This window comes from Henckelia pumila, chromosome 4 (assembly GCF_033568475.1).
Source record: "Henckelia pumila isolate YLH828 chromosome 4, ASM3356847v2, whole genome shotgun sequence".
Taxonomy (NCBI): domain Eukaryota; kingdom Viridiplantae; phylum Streptophyta; class Magnoliopsida; order Lamiales; family Gesneriaceae; genus Henckelia; species Henckelia pumila.
Genome location: NC_133123.1, coordinates 69,979,827 through 70,002,953, shown reverse-complemented (window position 1 = coordinate 70,002,953; position 23,127 = coordinate 69,979,827).

Genomic DNA, 23,127 nt, shown 5'->3' with positions numbered 1-23,127 from the left:
TACAGGTACTGTTATGGTTATGTTCATTCATTACTCACTATTCATCATTCACCACACATTCACTCTCACTTTTACATTCACGCACTCATATCTCTCAGTTTTCGCATTAATCATACCCTCTGCCTTCAAGACACTGACTTAGGCATCGGAGGGGTCACGCCGAAAACACTTTTGGCGCCCTCCTAACCTAGCTATTGCTCGTGCATAACTTGGTGGTACCCGACCAGACCTACTTCATAAAGGAGTTAGAGGATGCATTCTACCAGACCGAACCCGAGGTAAAAAATTGATATCATCAGACTTTTTGAGACCTTTGATGTGGTGTTAAAGTATTCTTCTGTCAGATTGAATAAGAATAGAGAAGAGATGAGATCAAAGAGTACAGATCAGATGAATTCAGTGATCAGGTGAGTTCATGGTCAGATCGAATACTGGGATCAGATCGAAGTTGATGGCCAGATGATTCTTAGGATGATTTCATGCAAATTAATTGCTCGAGTACTGGGACTTGGTTAGAAGTCAGATGAATTGTCCGTGAAGCTGTAAGATTGGAGGCAGATCAATGTACTAGAGCAGATCAGATGGAAGTGAGAAGACTTATCGGGTTGGACCATGTTGACTTTATAATTGGGCCGTAAGTTGTTGTTGACCTAAAGCACAAGATTAAAGTCTGTTTATTTCTCTATATAAGAAGATGGAAGCTGGTCGCAACGAACATAACAAAAATTCAAATTCTTCAAATCCATAATATATTTGAGAGAAAAGAAAAATGAGATTTCAGAGAAAAACCTAGGGTGCAGATTGTGACGGGAAGAATTCAAGGCTTAAAATCTTGAATTGAGTCTGTATCTAGCTTTATAATTTATCTTGGATGTCTCTGTAATAAGCTCTGGTTATTGAGTTTGGATTTTTTCTGTTGGTGATCAATAAAAGTGTTGCTCTCCCGTGGACGTAGGCAAATTCCTTGCCAAACTACGTAAATACTTGTGTCATTTAAATCGCTTTTGCGTGAGTTGGTGTTTGATATGCATTGCGTGGTTTTTATCTGGGATTGTATTATTTTTCTTGTTGCTGTTTTTGCATGGTGAATTCTCGGAATATCGAATTCTTCTGAATTTATTCCTAACAAGTGGCGCCGTCTTTGGGAAACTAAGAAAAGATTGTGGGATCAATGAAATTTGATATTGAGAAGTTCACGGGCAAGAACGACTACTCTCTCTAGAGAATTAAGATGCGGGTAATCCTGATACAACAAGGATTGGTGGAAGCTCTTAAGAAGAAGGAGGAGATGTCTGATGAAATAAAGAACAAGGATGAATTACTCGGGAAAGCACACAGTGCAATTATTCTCTGTTTGGGTGATAGACCTCTTCGGGAGGTGTCCAGAGAAGAATCTGCAGCGGCGGTGTGGCTTAAACTTGAGAATTTATACATGACGAAATCCCTGGCTAACCGTTTGTACATGAAACAGAGGTTGTATTCCTTTGTGATCAAGGATGATAAGAACCTGGAAGACCAGATTGAATAATTCACCAAGATATTGAATGCCTTGGAGAATATTGAAGTAAAGCTTGAAGATGAAGATCGGGCTTTGATACATCTAAATGCACTTTCAAAAGCATATGAGAATTTTAGGGATGCTTTGCTCTATGGAAGAGAACAGACGATAACTTTGGAAGAAGTTATGTCGGCTATTCAATCCAAGGAACTTCAGAAAAAGTCAAACACAAACACTGAATCACATGGAGAAGGTCTTACGGCGAGGGGTAGAAGTGATAAGAGGACATCCAATGGGAAATACAGGCCAAAGTCCAGATCGAAGAGTCAAGGAAGATACCAGAACAGAAATTTGGGTAATATGAAGTGCTATGCATGTCAGAAGGTTGGGCATCTAAGAAGATATTGTCCAGAAAAGAAAGGGAAGCACCAAGAAAAACCCAAGGAATATGGTACTCTGGCCGTAGCTTCAAATGGATATGACTCAATAGAAGTATTGGTGGTTTCTAAAGGTGATCAAAACCACGAATGGATACTGGATTCAGATGTTTCTTTCACATGTGTCCTATAAAATCTTGGTTTGAAAAGTTGGAGGAATCAGACATGGAATGGTATTGTTTGGGAATAATCAGTCATGCAGGATAAAGGGCTCTGGAAACATCATAATAAGGATGCATGATGGGATTGACCGAGTACTCACTAAGGTGAGGTATGTGCCCAAGTTCAAGAGAAACTTGATATCATTGGGAACACTTGATGCTCAGGGATATTCATTCAAATCAGGAGCAGGAAGTATCTCATTGTCAAAAGGATCTTTGGTTGTTATGAAGGCTGTCAAAAGAAACCTCATATATGTACTACAGGGTGAAATGATTATTGCAAGTACAACAAGTATTCAGGAAAAGCAGGACAGAACCAAGCTATGGCATTTGAGGCTTGGACATGTAAGTGAGAAGGGATTACATGAGCTGTCTAAACAGGGTCTGTTAGGTGGAGATAAGATCGAATCACTGGAGTTGTGTGATAGCTGTGCTCTTGGGAAATCAAAAAGAGTAACATTTGGTCATGAAAGTCACACAACTGAGCAACCATTGGCCTACATACATTCAAATCTATGAGGACCTTCTCAGACATAAACTCATGATGGAGGCAGATACTTCATGTCTTTGATAGATGATTACTCAAGGGGAGTATGGATATTTATCTTAAAGACTAAGGATGAAGCTTATGACAAGTTCAGATAATGGCTGCTGGCAATTGAGAACAAGAGTGATCGAAGAGTTAAACACCTGAGAACAGGTAATGGGTTGAAATACTTATCAGATAAGTTTGTGAATCTATGTAAGAAGAAAAACATTACTAGACACAGAACAGTAGCAGGTACACCAAGCATAATGGTCTGGCAGAGAGAATGAACATAACTCTTCTGGAAAGGGTCAGATGTATGTTGATCAATGCTTCTCTTCCTAAGTCCTTTTGGGGAGAAGAATTATCTACTGCGTTCTATTTGGATATATGTACATCCAGTGCAATTGATTTCAAGACACCAATGGAAAAGTGGAGTGGAACACTCGAGACTACTCAAACTTGAGAGTATTCGAATGTCTTGCATATGCTCATATGAAACAGGACCAGTTGGAAGCAAGGGCATTCAGATGTATATTAATTGGGTATCTGGATGGTGTAAAGGGTTATAAGGTTTTGAACCTGGAGACAAGAGGTCCAAAGTGCTTCAACACCAGGGATGTGAAGTTTGATGAATTCAAATTGGGATATAGAATGAATACAGATGGAAAGGACAGTCAGATCAGTGTGAATGATAAACTACCTTTTGAGGTGGAGTTTTCTATGTCAGATAAAGAGTCAGAAGAGATGCAAGATGAGAATGTGACAGCGAGTGATCCAAAAGAGGATCTGAGTACTTATAATCTTGCAAGGGACAGAACCAGAAGGGAGATCAGAGCTCCTAAGAGGTTTGGTAAAGCTGATCTGTCTTGGTATGCACTTACAGTAGTTGAGGAGGTGGAGTATTCAGAGCCGAATAATTATGATAAAGCTATGGCGAGTAAACATAAAAACAAGTGAATTGAAGCTATGAATGAAGATATAAACTCTCTTGAGAAGAATCAAACCTGAACATTAGTAGACAGACCAAAGTGTCAGAAGACATTGAAATGCAAGTGGATCTATAAGCAGAAGGAATGAACTCTTGGTACAGATCAGATCAAGTATAAAGCTAGATTGATTGCAAAGGATTTTGGTCAAGTAGAAGGAATAGATTTTAATGAAGTCTATTCTCCAGTGGTCAAGTTGTAGTACACTGTGACAATCAAAGTGCAATACACTTGATGAAACACCAAGTATATCATGAACAATCAAAACACATAGATGTGAAGATGCATTTCGTCAAAGATGTGATTGAAAAATGAGATGCGATCCTTGTGAAGATATCATCAGAAGAAAACCCTGCAGATGTTATGAAGAAGTCACTGCTGTATGCTAAGTTCAAGAAATGTTTGGACTTAGTTAATGCGGTGATTGGAAATTAGCCATGAAGGGTAGGATGGAGAGAAACATTCAACCTGAAAGAATCAAGATGGATATTTTTGAAATATTCTTCTATCAGATTGAATAAGAATAGAGATCAGATCAGATCAAAGAGTACAGATCTAATGAATTTAGTGATCAGATGAGTTCATGGTCAGATTGAATACTGGGATCAGATCGAAGTTGATGGTTAGATGAGTCATAGGATGATTTCATGCAGATCAATTGCTTGAGTACTAAGACTTGGTTAAAAGTCTGATAAATTGTCCGTGAAGCTGTAAGCTTGAAGGCAGATCAATGTACTAGAGCATATCAGACGGAAGTGAGAAGACTTATCGGGTTGGGCCATGTTGAATTTATAATTGGGCCGTAAGTTTCTGTTGACCTAAAGCCTAAGATGAAAGTTGGTATATTTCTATATATAAGCATATGGAAGCTGGAAGCTACGAACATAATAAAAAATCAAATTCTTCAACTCCAGAAGATATTTGAGAGAAAAAAAGAGAGATTTCAGAGAAGAAAACTGGGGCGCAGATTGTGACGGGAAGAATTCAACGCTTTAAAGCTTGAATTGAGTCTGTATCTAGCGTTAGAGTTTATCTTGGTTGTCTCTGTAATAAGCTCTGGTTATTGAGTTTGGATTTGTTCTGTTGGTGATCAATAAAAGTGTTGTGTTGCTCTCCCGTAGATGTAAGCAAATTTCTTGTCGAACCACGTAAATACTTGTGTCGTTTAAATCACTTTTGCGTGAGTTGGTGTTTGATCTGTGTTGCGTGGTTTTTATCTGGGATTGTGTTATTTTTCTTGTTGTTTTGTTTGCATGGTGAATTCTCGGAATATCGAATTCTTCTGGATTGATTCCTAACATGTGGATTTTTTTATTTCGGACCTGTCGGACTTTTTTGAGACCACTGACGTGGATTTTTATGTCGAACCTGCCTGGACTTTTGAGACAACTGGCGTGGATTTTTTATGTTAGTTATGCCCGGACTTTTGAAACCACTGATATGGGTTTTTTTTTGTTGGATATGCCCGGACTTTTGGGACCATTTATGTGGATTTTTGATACCGCACTTACCCAGACTTTTGAGACAGGTGACGTGGATTTTTGATGTCGAACTTGCCCGTAATTTTGAGACCACTGATGAGGGTTTTTGATGGCGGATCTGCTCGTAATTTTGAGACCACTGATGTTGGTTTTTTATGTCGGACTTGCCCGGAAATTTTGCACACATTCTTCTTTCAAACCAAGTGATAATATTTTGTTTCGAAGAAATATTTTTCAAAATTTATAATAAGACATATTTTGACTCTTAAAATATGAGAACAGTACTGACTTATTAAAATGAAATTAAAAGACTGGCTCTTAAAATGACACTAAGACTGACTCTCAAAACTGTACAAAAATATTGACTCTTAGCATAAGAAATATATAAAAGAAAAGTATGGATAAATAGTCGGGGACCAACTCAGTGAGGTGAGCTCCATAGTAAGATATCCCCAACCTAAACCGTTATGGGTAGAATTTTTTCGAGTGTTGAGCATTCCATGGTCTTTTTCCTTTCTTCCCTTGGCGTCCTCCGAGTAATAAGCAGTTACCCCGGATTTTCCTACCAACTTGAATGGTCCTTCGTATTTGGCATCTAGTTTTCCTCTTTCTCCTTGATGTTGGATTTTTCGCATAACCAAGTTCCCTTCCTAAAAAAACTTAGGATGAACTCTTTTATTGTAGGCTCGGGTCATTATTTTTCGATAGCCTATAAGTCGCATTGCTGTCTGGACCCTGTTCTCTTCAAGTAAGTCGAGATTCATTGCCCTTAACTCTTGATTGATTTCCCCATAAGTCATGACGCTTCCATTGCTTTGGCTTTTGAGTATGAACACGCTCTTTTGATGAAGAATTCTTGAATGGCGGAGCGACAGTTGGTGTGCTAGAATTATTGCTACCTTCTTTCACAAACACAGTTGGTTTTGATGATTTTCCAACTTCAAACACTTCGTTTACTAACCCTAGACCAGCCTTATCATCTTTACCCATTATAAAATCAAGCTTGGATGTACTTAAATTAAACTTAGCAAGTTTTAGAGTTACATTTTCAAGCTCCCCCTTATCCTTGCAGAATTCAAGATTTTTCTTACCTAGAATCACTTCAAGCTTGGTCATGGCAGACTTCAAATCAGAATTTTCTTTAGAGAGAGTTGTGTTCAACTTGTTGTTGAAAACTGTGTTCAGATCAATTAGAATTGATACCCGATGCAGTGGAAGTTTAAAATTTTATTTTATTAATATGGAACGATTCCATATCTGGGTATCAAAACTTTACGATTAAATTTGTGTAAGTAAAACAAATAATCACTATTAAATATTTTACCTTGAAATCTCGAAACGAGATTATGGACACCAACAGAATTTAATCTTCTCTTGTTGTATATCCCCGGAACTGATGAACGAACGTTTCTTCAATCAGGTCCACGAATAGAAAACAAAACCCTCTGATTGACTGCACTAGAAATCAATCAGAAGTTTGCGTAGAGAATAAACAGATATGATCTGTTAATTCAGATTGTAATTTTTCATAAAAATCACAAGCCGAATTTTCTCCGAAAGGGACAGAGGATTTCAAAAATCCTCTTGAATAATCTAGACTGATTTTCGAAAATTCAAGACTGAATAATCACACCAAATTTTCGAACACTGCAGTCCTATTTATAGATAATTTCTAGTTATAATTGTATCAGGACTCTAACTCCTTAAAGCCCACAATCCATAACTTAAGCCCAACAAGCCAAGCCTGTTGTTCTAAAAATTAATATAAAATTTATCGTGATTCCGATTGATAAAATGATTTCACCAATGTGCACAGAAACCATTTCTGCATCTTTTAGAGTCAAGATAATTTTTCTGAATCCGAATTCAGTGATTTCCAAAAATGCCCATCCCTATGTCATTTTAGGAAATCTCACTCCCTTTAGTTATGAAGTCCAACTTCTCTTTCATTAAATTTAACTCTTTAAATTTAACTATCTCTACGGGGTTTTAGTAATCCATTACTTGTGTAACCCTCAATGGTTCAGGAATACAGCTAGCCATGGGCTCACAACTCCTTGTGACTCGGAACAACAATTTCCGACTTACCCATCGAATCATGGTAAGAGCGTCTAGCAACATCGCCCCATGATTCCCTAGGTATTACTGATAGTGCCTGCAAGAACCAGTAGATTTTGGTTAGCGTACAGTACGGTCCCTTCATCCATATATCCCGATCGAATCAACAACCATTGGTGCATCGAGAGTCGTTCGAGATTCGATAACTATGCATAACATCTTGGAGATCAAATAGTGACATCGCATGTGTTACTAGGATAACCCATTAACCTAAAACACATCATGTACTCTGGTCAGAGATTCGTCACACTAATATCTCCTCAGATCGCATAGGATATCCACACTCGCAAGTATGTGGTGAATCCTTGACAACAAAGCATCGACTCCTATATGTGTCGTAACTGTACCCAATCCCGACACCTGATGACCCCAATAGAGTCGGTAAACGAGTCAAAGTACAGTACTAGCATATAGAGTCTCAATGATGTTTCAAGTAATAAGGACTAATGGTGTACAACCAAAACCGCGGACTTTATCCACTCGATAAGTGATAACCACTTGGAAAGTCCGAATAGGGTAGTTCGATCATTCATCATATGAATATCCATTTGCATGCTTTGAACATCTCTATGTTCCATACCAATGAAACGTGATACTCGGAATCGCAAATGCTAGTCTCAATCTCGAGCGATCCTTATCCTTATTTGCAGACGGCTCAATTGACTAGGAACTGTTTAGAATATACAGTGACTATAAGATGTGTTTCATGATAGTCATCCCCATGTGCTACCACATCTTACATACACTATAGTATATTCAAGGTCTTTATCAAAACAACAATAGTATATCATAATATAACAATATGAAGAAAGATAAAGTCAATGCCATTATAAAAGTGTAAATTATATTAAACAAAAGATTGTTTTACATAGAGTCATAAAAGCCCTTAGCCACAAGTTGGCTAACCGGGCACCCACTCTTTCAATCTCCCACTTGCCCTAAAGCCAACTAGTCATACTACGTAATCCCATTGCTTCGCGATGTTTGTCAAACAATGGTCCTGGCAAGGGCTTAGTAAGAGGATCAGCGATATTGTCTGTAGAGGCCACTCTCTCGACACTGATGTCTCCTCTTTCCACAATCTCCCGGATGATGTGGTATTTCCTCAGTACGTGTTTGGACTTCTGATGAGACCTTGGCTCCTTTGCCTGAGCAACGGCACCCGTGTTGTCACAGTACACCGGGACTGGACCAACAGCTTCAGGAATTACACCCAACTCTTGGATGAATTTCCTTATCCAAACCGCCTCTTTAGCAGCAGCTGATGCTGCAATGTATTCTGCCTCAGTGGTGGAATCCGCTGTGGTGTCCTGCTTGGAACTCTTCCATGAGACAGCACCGCCATTGAGCACGAATACAAATCCAGAGGTTGATTTCGAGTCATCCATGTCACATTGGAAGCTAGAGTCGGTATAGCCTTCCAACTTCAATTCTCTCCCTCCATAAACCATGAATAAATTCTTAGTCCTTCGCAAGTACTTAAGAATATCCTTCACGGCTTTCCAATGCATTTGACCGGGATTGGCTTGGTATCTGCTCGTGACGCTCAGAGCATAGGCCACATCCGGTCTGGTAGATATCATCCCATACATGATACTACCTATGGCTGATGCATATGGCACGTGTGTCATCTTCTCTATCTCTTCGTCAGTCTTGGGACACATAGACTTGGATAGAGAAACTCCATGACACATAGGTAGATGTCCTCTCTTGGACTCATCCATAGAAAACCTTTTCAATATGGTGTCGATGTAGGTTGATTGTGTGAGTCCTATCATTCTTTTAGATCTATCTCTATAGATCTGAATTCCTAGAATATAGGATGCCTCACCTAAATCCTTCATCGAGAATCTACCTGATAACCATATCTTTGTTGACTGCAACATCCCTACATCATTCCCCATGATTAGGATGTCATCAACATAAAGTACTAAGAATGTTACCGCATTCTTCACTACTTTCTTGTACACGCATGGTTCCTCCGGGTTCTTGATGAAACCAAAATCCTTTATTGTTTCATCAAATTTCTGGTTCCAACTTCTTGATGCTTGTTTGAGACCATAGATTGATCTCTGAAGCTTGCATACCTTATGCTCACTTCTCATGGATGTGTATCCCTCAGGCTGCGTCATATAGATCTCTTTCTTAATGTTTCCATTAAGAAATGCAGTCTTTACATCCATTTGCCATATCTCATAGTCATACCATGCTGCTATGGCAATAAGGATTCTTATGGACTTGAACATTGCGACTGGTGAAAAGGTTTCATCATAGTCAACTCCTTGTCTTTGATTATAACCTTTTGCCACCAATCGTGCCTTGTAGGTCAATACCTTTCCATCAGGCCCAAGCTTTCTCTTGTAGATCCATTTTCACCCAATTGGAACAATTCCATCGGGAGGATCTACTAAAGACCAAACTTGGTTAGAATGCATCGAGTCTATTTCCGATTGCATAGCTTCAAGCCATAAATTCGAATCCGCATCAGAAATTGCTTCCTTGAAGTTTCTTGGATCACATCCAATGTCGGGTTCACTTTAATCCCCTTCAAGAAGAAGACCATATCTAATAGGAGGCCTAGAAGTCCTCTCGGATCTCCTAGTAATAGGCGTGTCTTGTGATGATTCTTGAGGTGTAGGATCACTATTTTGTATCTCGGGTTCTTCTCAAATATCTTCGAGTTCCATCATCTTGCCTTTCTTATCCAATAAGAACTCCTTCTCCAAGAAGGTGGCATTCCTTGAAACAAACACTTTTGTTTCAGCAGGATGATAGAAATAATATCCGATTGAATTCTTCGGATACCCTACAAAATAACATAAAGTGGATCGACTATCCAATTTATCTCCCTCTGTCTGCTTCACGTAAGCAGGACATCCCCAAATCCTCAAGTACGAATACTTAGGAGCTTTGTCATTCCATAACTCGTATGGTGTTTTATTTACTGCTTTAGTGTGGATGTTGTTTAATAACAATACCGCCGTTTCAAGCGCGTATCCCCAAAACGAAGGTGGGAGCTCAGTGAAGCTCATCATGGATCGAACCATGTCCAACAAAGTTCGATTGCGACGCTCCGAAACACCATTAAGCTGAGGTGTCATAGGAGGAGTCCACTGAGAGAGAATCTCATTCTCTTTTAGATAGTCCAAAAACTCGGTACTTAAGTATTCTCCACCTCGATCCGATCGAAATGCCTTAATACTTTTACCTAGTTTGTTTTCTACTTCAGCCTTAAATTCTTTGAACTTTTCAAATGCTTCAGACTTATATTTCATTAAATATAAATACCCATACCTAGAATGATCATCAGTAAAGGTAATGAAGTATGTGTTGCCACATTTAGTACCAATCCTAAATGGACCGCAAACATCTGTATGGATAAAATCCAATAGATTTTGACTACGCTCAGGTTTCCCTTTGAAAGGAGATTTAGTTATTTTTCCCTTTAGGCAGGACTCACAAGTAGGTAGAGAGTTAATATCAGACATATCAAACATGCCCTCTCCCACTAGCTTGTTCATCCTCCTTGAGGAAATATGACCTAGCCTAGCATGCCAAAGGTTTGCCGGGTTTTGACTATCTTCCTTCCTTTTAATTGTTGTTACCGGTTTATCAACATAATTAATTGGAACGTCTTTTAATTTTAAGCTATATAGATCGTTTTCAAGTTGTCCATTTCCAATCAAACATTCATTCTTGTAAATATTGCAAATCCCATTCACAAAATTGCAAGAAAAACCATTTCTATCAAGCATAGAAATAGATATAATGTTTTTGACCAAATCCGGAACATATAAAACATCTCTCAAAAATAACTTAAAATTGTTCTGCAAAACTAAATAAATGTCTCCTATAGCTTTGGCTTCGACTCTAGAACCATTCCCGAGCCTTATCTGGATCTCACCCATCCTTAGCTTACGACTTCTTGTCATCACCTGCAAATCATTGCAAATGTGAGATCCACATCTGGTATCCAATACCCAAGAAGAAGTATTAAGCGAAACATTTATTTCAATGTAAAATATACCCTTTGCAGTTCGCAACTGTTCGAGGTATTCCTTGCAGTTACATTTCCAATGACCGGGTTTCTTGCAGTAATGGCAAACGTTTTCATCTTTTATCCCAATTGAAGCCTTGGCCTTTCCCTTCTTATTTGGTACAATCTTCTTGGGTGGGGCAGAACGTTTCTTACCCTTTCCACTTGGTCCTTTCTTAGAGTTAGAAGAGGAGCCAACCAAGAGTACCGGTTTATCCTTCTTTAGTGTGGCTTCATATGTGACAAGAATATTGACCATCTCTTCAAGGGTGGCCTCTATCTTGTTCATATTGAAGTTCATCACAAAACCGTCAAACGATGAAGGAAGTGATAGAAGCAACAAGTCCGCGCTAAGTTCATGCTCCAAAGTCAAGTCGAGTGTTACCAACTTTTCAATGAGCCCAATCATGTGCACCCCATGCTCACGGACCGAAGTCCCATCTCGCATGCGGCTCGTCATGAGCTCTCTGACGGTGGCATACCTCTCCGACCTTGACTGAGCTCCAAAGAGTTCCTTGAGGTTCTTGTGAATGTCAGCAGCATTCACGGCATCCTCGAATCTCCTTTGAAGCTCATCAGACATCGAAGCCTGCATGTAGAATTTGGCCTTGATATCATGGTCCCACCATAAATCAAGTTTGGCCAACTCTTCCGGACTTGTATTAGCCGGGGCTTCCTTCGGAGGCGGCTTTTCTAACACGTAGAAAGCTTTTTTCGAAGTAAGAATAATTTTCAACTTACGAAACCATTCCGTATAGTTTGCGCCAGTCAATTTGTTTTGTTCGAGAATTGAAAACAATGGATTGCGAGAAGTCATTGTAATAGTATACTGAAAAGGAAACAGACAATAATCAATAATTTGTTTAATTAATTTGCTAAGACATAAAATATGGCGAATTTCATTTTATGAATTACACTCCCACTATTTTGACGATTTCACTACCCTCTAGTGAAAACGAGAAACATTTTCTTTAGTGGGAACATGGAGTCCAATTGACAAACTATGGTCCCGAATAATATCAGCCAACCATAATTTTCAAAAGGTAGAACCCAATTGCTTCCAAAGCAACCTCCATGTTTTTACCTCATGTCCAATAAGGGCCCAATAATATGACGCCGTTTATTGTGACATGTCAAGATGACCCATCAATATTAAGTTGTGATTGACGGTCGCCATGTGGATCCCCAATAATATGAGCCAATCCCATGGGAGTTCCACCCAACTTACAACATGTGTCGATCCAATGTACAGCTTTCCGACGAACGGGCCCCCCCAATAATATGAGCCGGACCGTATCCGCGGGTAGCATCACATACATTGATCGTTGATGGAAGGTAGGAATATTTAAACAATATTTAAAATTCCTTTTGTTTATCTTGATATCAATTTTAAATCATATTTAAAATGAGGGATTTTATTTTAAAAATTTGTCTCATCATGCAATTTATGTATGTTTGCGGGATTCATACAATTTAGTCTAAACATGCATACATCAATAATATCATATATTATTTAAGGATGATCGATCCCATTAACTAATCGACCCGTGGTTGCCAATCACGAGTCTAAGTCCAATCCTAGGTGATATGCAAGTATGCAATGCAATCCTATTACATTGTGCTTCCAATTTACATTTCTTCGGTCTTCATTGTTTGCTGAGCCCACCATTTCTTCAAATCTTTGTCTCCCACTAAGTCTAATAAATTTACAATAAATTTCGATGACAAATATGGGATACATTTTAGGGGTGGGAACGGGCCATAAACCAGGCCCACTTTTATTACATATGACAATCATATTTGGGCTATAAACCAAGCCCATTAATAAACACGAACAACAATAATACAAATATAAATCACCTAACATACACCTAAAACATTGGTCATGGCAATCGATCATCCTTTATCCATTAATTAATTCAATAATTAAATAATTGGATAAACATGCAAAGGCATCATAATTTAAAAGATAAAATCATATTTTATCTTATCAATCCATAAGATCATATCTTATCATCAATTGTACCAAAATAATTAATTTTATAAAATCTAATTTAACGGATAAAATTTATAAATTTTCCAAAAATTCAAATTAATCCAAAAATAAATTTTAAAAATTTCGGACTCGAACAATTCGATCCGATGCCTCGTGATCTAGTCAAAAACAATTTTCGATCGGATCAAACACTAGAATTTCAAAAATTCAAAATTTTTTTAAAAAATAAAATTTTAATTTTTCGGGCTGCTCGGGACAATCCCGGGCAGCCTGTGCCCCGACCGGGGCTCGGTCTGGGCAGCCCGTCGCTGCCCAATGGGTAGCGACGATCGCTGCCCGTGTTTTGCCCGTCAAAATTTTGATTTTAAAAAATTTGTTTTGTTTCAAAAACCGAGGCTTAAAAATTTTGTACAATCGATTAATTTAATCGTTTGATCTGAGCAACCTGGCTCTGATACCACTGTTGGAAAACTGTGTTCAGATCAATTAGAATTGATACCCGGTGCAGCGGAAGTTTAAAAATTTATTTTATTAATATGGAACGATTTCATATCTGGGTATCAAAACTTTACGATTAAATTTGTGTAAGTAAAACAAATAATCACTATTAAATATTTTACCTTGAAATCTCGAAACGAGATTATGAACACCAACAGAATTTAATCTGCTCTTGTTGTATATCCCTGGAACTGATGAACGAACGTTTCTTCAATCAGGTCCACGAATAGAAAACAAAACCCTCTGATTGACTGCACTAGAAATCAATCAGAAGTTTGCGTAGAGAATAAACAGATATGATCTGTTAATTCAGATTGTAATTTTTCATAAAAATCACAAGCCGAATTTTCTCCGAAAGGGACAGAGGATTTCGAAAATCCTCTTGAATAATCTAGACTGATTTTCGAAAATTCAAGACTGAATAATCACACCAAATTTTCGAACACTGCAGTCCTATTTATAGATAATTTCTAGTTATAATTGTATCAGGACTCTAACTTCTTAAAGCCCACAATCCATAACTTAAGCCCAACAAGCCAAGCCTGTTGTTCTAAAAATTAATATAAAATTCATCGTGACTCCGATTGATAAACTGATTTCACCAATGTGCACAGAAACCATTTCTGTATCTTTTAGAGTCAAGATAATTTTTCTGAATCCGAATTCAGTGATTTCCAAAAATATCCATCCCTATGTCATTTTAGGAAATCTCACTCCCTTTAGTTATGAAGTCCAACTTCTCTTTCATTAAATTTAACTCTTTAAATTTAACTATCTCTACGGGGTTTTAGTAATCCATTACTTGTGTAACCCTCAATGGTTCAGGAATACAGCTAGCTATGGGCTCACAACTCCTTGTGACTCGGAACAACAATTTCCGACTTACCCATCGAATCATGGTAAGAGCGTCTAGCAACATCGCCCCATGATTCCCTAGGTATTACTGATAGTGCCTGCAAGAACCAGTAGATTTTGGTTAGCGTACAGTACGGTCCCTTCATCCATATATCCCGATCGAATCAACAACCATTGGTGCATCGAGAGTCGTTCGAGATTCGATAACTATGCATAACATCTTGGAGATCAAATAGTGACATCGCATGTGTTACTAGGATAACCCATTAACCTAAAACACATCATGTACTCTGGCCAGAGATTCGTCACACTAATATCTCCTCAGATCGCATAGGATATCCACACTCGCAAGTATGTGGTGAATCCTTGACAACAAAGCATCGACTCCTATATGTGTCGTAACTGTACCCAATCCCGACACCTGATGACCCCAATAGAGTCGGTAAATGAGTCAAAGTACAGTACTAGCATATAGAGTCTCAATGATGTTTCAAGTAATAAGGACTAATGGTGTACAACCAAAACCGCGGACTTTATCCACTCGATAAGTGATAACCACTTAGAAAGTCCGAATAGGGTAGTTCGATCATTCATCATATGAATATCCATTTGCATGCTTTGAACATCTCTGTGTTCCATACCAATGAAACGTGGTACTCGGCATCGCAAATGCTAGTCTCAATCTCGAGCGATCCTTATCCTTATTTGCGGACGGCTCAATTGACTAGGAACTGTTTAGAATATACAGTGACTATAAGATGTGTTTCATGATAGCCATCCCCATGTGCTACCACATCTTACATACACTATAGTAAATTCAAGGTCTTTATCAAAACAACAATAGTATATCATAATATAACAATATGAAGAAAGATAAAGTCAATGCCATTATAAAAGTGTAAATTATATTAAACAAAAGATTGTTTTACATAGAGTCATAAAAGTCCTTAGCCACAAGTTGGCTAACCGGGCACCCACTCTTTCACTTGTTCTGTTTGATCCGATCAGAATACAAATCCTCATAAAGTTCTTGTACACATTCTAGAGTTATATCATCATTGACAGCTTCCTGATCACCAAAATTAATTATAAAAAGTAGATGTATTCAAGAAAACTGTTTTTTCACTGGTGTTGCGACTTGGTGTTGCAACACCGGAGGCAACACCCAGTGGGTTGACTTGAAAACATCTTTTTTCTTTCAACAATGCAGCCAGGTAGGTATGATCTTCTTTTTCATTTTGTTCTTGATCTCTTTTAGAGTCATCATCACTCAAGGAAAAATTCATACCTTTGTGGAATCGATTTGCACATTCAATTGCATAGTGTCCATATCCATTGCATTCCATTCATCTCACATAATCAAAATTCTTGGTATTAGATTCATAATTAACAGCATACCTTGGTCGAGATGGTTCTCGAGTAGATGACACCCTCAACAAATTTTATGGAGCAGAAAAACTAGGGTGCTTAGATTGTTGTGCAACTTTCTGTTTGTTTCTTCTCTTCAAATAATCTTCAAACTTCTGTGTGATCAAGGAAATTGAATCATCACATAAATCTGACTTATTGACTTATGGTGGCCGGAATCTGACGTCAACAACCAGCACGTCCATGATAAACCTACAAAACAAAATAACCAGAATCTCTCTTAGTAAGGTCAAGAGTTGGCTCTGATGCCACTTGACAGGAATCGTATTGTAATTGTAGGTTAAAATAAAGAGTCAGTGTTGTCCGCTGTGTCACAACATCAACGACAACACAATGCAATGGAAAATAAATACGTAAAATAAACAAAAATAAATAACACAAGAAATTAATTTTGCACGAGTATAAAAACTCGTGCGGGTTCCTTAGGGCTAAATATCACTAGTAAACGTATGATCAGTCTTACAAAAATAATCCTAGTGATTTTATGAAAAGTCAGTAAATCCTAAATTTCTCAACTAGTTGAAAAATCAAATTTGCATCCTAAATATATCAGAATATAAAAATAAAATCATATTCAACTCTCATAGCCTAAATTGAAGAAACACAAAAAGATCTTCAACAACACAGTACCCACTGTGTTGTCTCTGATGTCTTCAACACGAACGGCAGCACGGGGACAACAGCAACCACGGCTGCAAAATCAGCTTCAAAAATCTTCAAATTTTTCAACAGATTTCTTCAGTATATGTGCAGAGAATTATCGTCTGAAGAGTCTCTTGTTTTTGCACAAAATCACACTCTTTATAGATTAGCTTTCACGTATAAAAGGGATTTCCTTGTAGTGTCCTACATGAATAAGGAAACAAACATTTGTTAAGATTCAGACTCTTTTTATTATTATCTTGATAATATTTGTTATCAATAACACATAATAATTCCTTATCTAGATAACAATATCTTCAGTAAATATCTATGCATATATTCTCGATATCAACATAGAATATTTAACCATATCAAATCTTTTGTCTAGAAGGAAAAATCTAATATTATCATTATCACGCCTAAGGAAAAAAATTTCAAGAAATTAAAATTCCTTTCAAAATCTATCTCAAAAATATATATAGAAATAATTAAGGAGAAAAAAGAAACTCAAGCTCGGATGATTTGCTTGAGAATGGGATGCTATGAACTGATGCCAAATGCATCTATTTATAGATGCATATTTCCGTCTGAATGCGAGAATACAATTCTGTTAGAACCTAATGGGGGGGAATTTAGGTTCTATTGACAACTTTAGCAATTTAAAGGGATTATGCTAGTATGCAAGCGGAAGACTTAAAGCAATTAATAATAAGTGCGGTAAATAAATGCGTAATATAAATAAAAGGGATAAGAGATGTTTATGGAAGTTCGACGATAAATTGTTTACGTCTTCCCTTCTTGGTTAAGATCGATTAACCAAGGATCCACTAGCACTTCAACGTCTTGTCCTTGATGGCTCCAAGGATAGCCATACAACTCAACACAATCACCGCGTCGATACAACTCAAACTCTTGGCCTTAAGGGCTCCAAGGATAGCCTCAACACAACACACTTGGCTTCACACTCAAGTGCTTACAACGATAGCACAACACACTTGGCTTCACACTCAAGTGTTAACAACAATAGCACAACCAACTCACAAACTATTTTTACAAACACTCTCAAATACTTGAATATATCACACACACACTTTCATAGTGAGAAATTGCTTGCAAAAGAGAGAAGAGATGAGTTGGGATGTCTCCAAATGACCTTGGATGGCCTCTATTTATAGTTGGCAAAGATTTGAATCTGATTTGAGTGCATGAGGCGTGTGTTGAGAAGTCAAGGAGTGACAAAAAGTGTTCGGCGCCGCTGCCTACTTTTTCCCAGCACTGAGCGGATTTTGTGGAAAAATCATATCTCACAGTCTAACCGTTGGATTGATCTGAAATTTAAACCAAAGCTTTAAAACATCTGGATCTTAATTCCGAATGGTAAAGATTTTATTTGAACGAATAAATCATGCCCAGTATTTTTCGTAAGTCGCTTCATCATGTTTTCGAACTTGTTCTGTGCAACAAATTTGAAAAATTCATATATCCCAATCCATCCGTTGGATTGACCTGAAATTTGGACAGAAGCTTTATAACATCATAAGCTTGTATCTGATAGGTGGAGATTGGATTTAGATTTACTAAACATTCCCAGTTATTTTCTGAATTGAATCTTCATGGTTTCATTCCTTGTAGAAGTGGGTACTGTGCAGCATATATGAAAAAATTCATGTCTCTCATTCTAGCCGTTGGATTGCTCTCAAATTTGGACAGTACATGTAACATTCTTTATCTAGATTATGACCGGTGGAGATCCAATTTAGAGTCATAGAAAATTTCCAGTAATTTTCGGAAGTTGCTGCTCCATACTTTGGCTTTTTCTTGTCTTTTTCTAAATATCTCTTAACAATGTTCCATGACATCCACATAACATTGTGTCCATTATATGAGCAAATTGAGACTTCATAAATACATTGATAGCTTCAAAATAACTTTCAATAATTTATTTGTCAATAAATCTAATCTGCAAAATCTCACTTTAAATAGTTAGTAACAATTAACCGAGTTTTGTAATCATCAAAACATAATATTATGAGACTTGTTAATGCATTAAAAACATTAATCTCATCACACGAGATTTGTATGCATTTAAGGCGTAACAATCTCTTCTTTTTTGATGATCACAAAAATTGGTTAAATAGGAGAAATAAATGTACAATATTAAATAAACAATTTAAATTTTCACAATATAATTGCATGAATAAAACTCCCCCTAAATTAAACAATTAGCTAAGAAGAGAATTTTTATCAAATAACCAATTTTATTCTCCATGCATTTAACCAAACTAATTCTCCCCCATTTTGTGATAATCAAAAATACTGGAAAAGTAAATGCAAAACAAGAGAATTGAAATATAATTTCTAAAAAGCAACACATAAATTTCACATAAAATGTGAGCTTTATAACTTTGAATAAATACAATTAGTTTGTATTATCCAACATTAAATTGTTCGAATTTAATATTAAGCTCCCTCTTAATATGACATTAAATTTATTTATGTTCACAAGTGATTACAACTCAATCATGCCAAGTTCACCACGCAAACGAATAAAAGTATTTTCATCTAGTGGTTTTGTAAAAATATCGGCAATTTGATTTTTAGTGTCAACATATGAAAGTTCAACGTCATTTCGTTTGATGTGATCACGAATAAAATGATGACGAATGTCAATATGTTTGGTGCGCGAATGTTGAATCGGATTCTTTGTAAGACATATGGTGCTTGTGTTGTCACAGAAAATAGGAATTTTTAAAAAGATACACCATAGTCGAGCAATTGATGTTTCATCCAAAGAATTTGCGCACAACAACTACCGGTAGCCATATATTCGACTTCGGTCGTTGATAACGCAACACAATTTTGCTTTTTGGAAAACCAAGAAACCAAACAATTTCCTAAAAAGAAACAAGTTCCACTAGTGCTTTTACGGTCCACCTTATATCCACCAAAGTCGGCATCACAGTAAGCTTTTAAATCAAAGAAAGAATTTTTCGAATACCACAAGCCGAGATTTGGAGTATTTGAAAGATATTTGAAAATGCATTTTAAGGCGAACAAATGTGATTTCTTTGGACATGATTGAAATTGTGCACACAAGCAAACACTAAACATAATGTCCGGTCTACTAGCAGTAGCATAAAGTAAGGAGCCAATCATACTACGAAAGGAAGATTGATCTACAGTTTTACCATTTTCATCCTTGTCGAGTCTGATTGCTGTGCTTATCGGTGTGGATGATGATTTTGTGTTCTTCATCCCAAACTTCTTTAGAATCTCCTTGATGTATTTGCTTTGGTTCACAAAGAACCCATCCTTGCACTGTTTGATTTGTAATTCGAGAAAATAGTTAAGTTCCCCCATCATACTCATCTCGAAGTGTTCCTGCATCAACTTAGAGAATTCTTGACAAAGAGTTTCATTAGTAGAACCAAAAATTATATCATCAATATAGATTTGCACAATCAATAAGTCATCTTTAGCATGTTTGGTAAACAACGTAATATCAATCTTTCCTTTTGAAAAACCATTTGAAAGAAGGAAAGTTGATAATTTTTCATACCAAGCTCGAGGAGCTTGTTTCAAATCATACATTGCTTTGTTTAGTCTATACACATGATCAGGCAATAATGCATCAACAAAGCCATCAGGTTATTCAATGTACACTTCCTCTTTTAATTCACCATTAAGAAATGCACTTTTGACATCCATTTGAAATAACTTAAAATTTTTAGAGCAAGTAAAAGCAAGTAGCATGCGAATAGATTCTAGTCTAGCAACAGGCGCATAAGTTTCATCATAATCTATGCCTTCTTCTTGACTATATCCTTTAGCTACAAGTCTAGCTTTATTTCTAGTGATAGTACCATGCTCGTCAAGTTTATTCCTAAACACCCATTTAGTACCAATGATAGATCTATCATGCGGCCTAGGAACAAGATTCCAAACATTATTACGTCTAAACTCATTCAACTCATCTTGCATAGCAATAATCCATGAATCATCTAATAAAGCATCATCAATGCACTTAGGTTCAACATGCGAAACAAAAGCAAGATGATTGCAAATATTATTAATTGAAGAGCGAGTGGTTACTCCCTTCGAAGGACTTCCAATGATAAGATCCATAGGATGATCTTTGTGAAGCGTCCAATCCTTCGGAAGTGGTGTTTCCTCAACAGAAACATCTATATCATTTAAGCTTGAGGAGGTCATCTCTTCTTCGAGTAATTCTACATCATCGTTAGTATTACGAGGAACTATAGACATAGATTCATCAAATATTACATGCATTGATTCTTCAACAAGTAAAGTGTGTTTATTAAATACTCTAAAAGCCTTACTTGTAGTAGAATATCCAAGAAAAATACCTTTGTCGGATTTGGCATCAAATTTTCCAAGGTTGTCCTTACCGTTATTATGTATGTAGCATTTGGAACCGAAAGCTCAAAATTATGAAATGTTAGGCTTTCTCCCTCTCCATAATTCATATGGAGTTTTTTTGAGAATTGACCTTATTGATACACGATTGATAATATAACAGGCAGTGTTCATTGCTTCAGCCCAAAAATATTTTGGTAGAGAATGCTCACATATCATGGTCCTCGCAATCTCCACAAGTGTCCTATTTTTCCTCTCAACGACCCCGTTTTGTTGAGGAGTCCTAGGACAAGAAAAATTGTGACCGATGTCTTTCTCTTCACAAAAGTTTGTAAAACTCTCATTTTGAAATTCAGTTCCGTGGTCACTACGGATCTTTTTATTGAAAGATTTTTCTCATTCTCAACTCGTTTGACAAAAATTTTAAAATAATCAAAGGCATCATTTTTGTGGGCTAAAAACAGTGTCCACGTGAAACGTGAAAAATCATCCACAATGACAAATGCATAAAACTTCCCTCCTAGGTTAGCGTTCCTCGAGACCACATAGATCTAGGTGAAGAAGTTCAAGGGGCATAGAAGTTGATACAAAATTTTTGCTTTTAAAAGATTCTCTTATGTGTTTGCCAAGTTGGCACGCATCACAAACTGAATCTAATTTTAAATTGAGTTTTGGCATACCAACAACTAAATCAAGTTTAAAAAAAATTTCTATGGTACTAGGACCAACATGACCTAGTCGTCTATGCCAAAGAATGTTGTCATCAACATTCAAGGGTACAAGGCTTTTGATATTTGATAAAGATAAATTATTTAAAGAAATCTTGTATACATTTTCACTTCTATATCCTTTGAAATTTATGGATTTGTCAGTCGTGAGTGATATAGTGCAGTGTTGGGGAGTGAATTTGACTTCATAACCTCTATCGCACAATTGACTTATGCTTAGTAGATTATGTTTAAGCCTTTTCACTAGGAGTACATAATCAATCAAGCAAGATTTAGATATACCTATTGAGCCGATTCCTTCAATTACTCCTTTGCTGTTGTCTCCAAAGGTGACAGTTCCCTTCTCCTTTGGTTTGACGGATTGGAGTAGATCTTTGTTCCCAGTCATATGTCTAGAACATCCACTGTCTAGATACCATATGCTAGGAAGAACGGTTTTCCTATTTTCCTGCAAAAATTGATTTTGGTACCCTTTAGCTTTTGGGTCCACAGTGTTAGAAAAGAGAGATACAAAATAGACTTCTAAGAGTTCAGTCTCTCATAGCAACATCATCGCCACTTTCTAAGAGTGCTCCCAGTAGTAGGTAGGGCTATGGCCTCTTTAAAAACCTATTTTCTTGGACAGAGCAGCGTTCATCAGGAAGACCAGTCGCAAGTCAAGGCATTTTAAACCGGTCTATGATGAACTCCCTTAGATCATGATCTCATAATGCCGACTGATGAGTTGTTAAGTACTCTTAGGCCTCTATTTCATATAGCCCTTTTGATCATATTGAAATCTTAAAGATCTACATTTATATCTAGCATGACCAATTTTACAACAATAAGAGCATGTAGGGGGTGATCTCATTTTTGCTTTAGCAATAAGGCTAGTAAAATATATTGATTTCTTACCATACCCTATTCCACCCTTATCAAAACTACATTTTTTCATGCTTAGTAAATTATTCAACTTGTTACTACTGACATTGAATTTATAAAATGATTTTTCTAAGGTAGCTATGTCATCCTTTAATCTTAGGTTTTCATGCTCCTTAGATTCTAATTCATTTTTGAGGTTTCTATTTTCTTTTCTAAGTGATTTAGCCATGTCAAACATAAGCTTATAAGCTTGTAGTAATTCATCTTAAGATGGTACCTCATCATCATCGTCGGAGGTGATGTCATCATCCTTGGTCATGAGACATATGTTGGCTTCCTCCTCATCGCTATCTTCATAGGCTTCCATCTCAAATGTCTCATGTTTGAGCTCTAGGAGGTCAATCTTTGTTTCCTTGACCTGGTTGGTTCCCTCGTGGCATATCTCCAATTTATCCCATATTTCTTTAGCGGAGGAGCACATTGATATTTGGTTGTA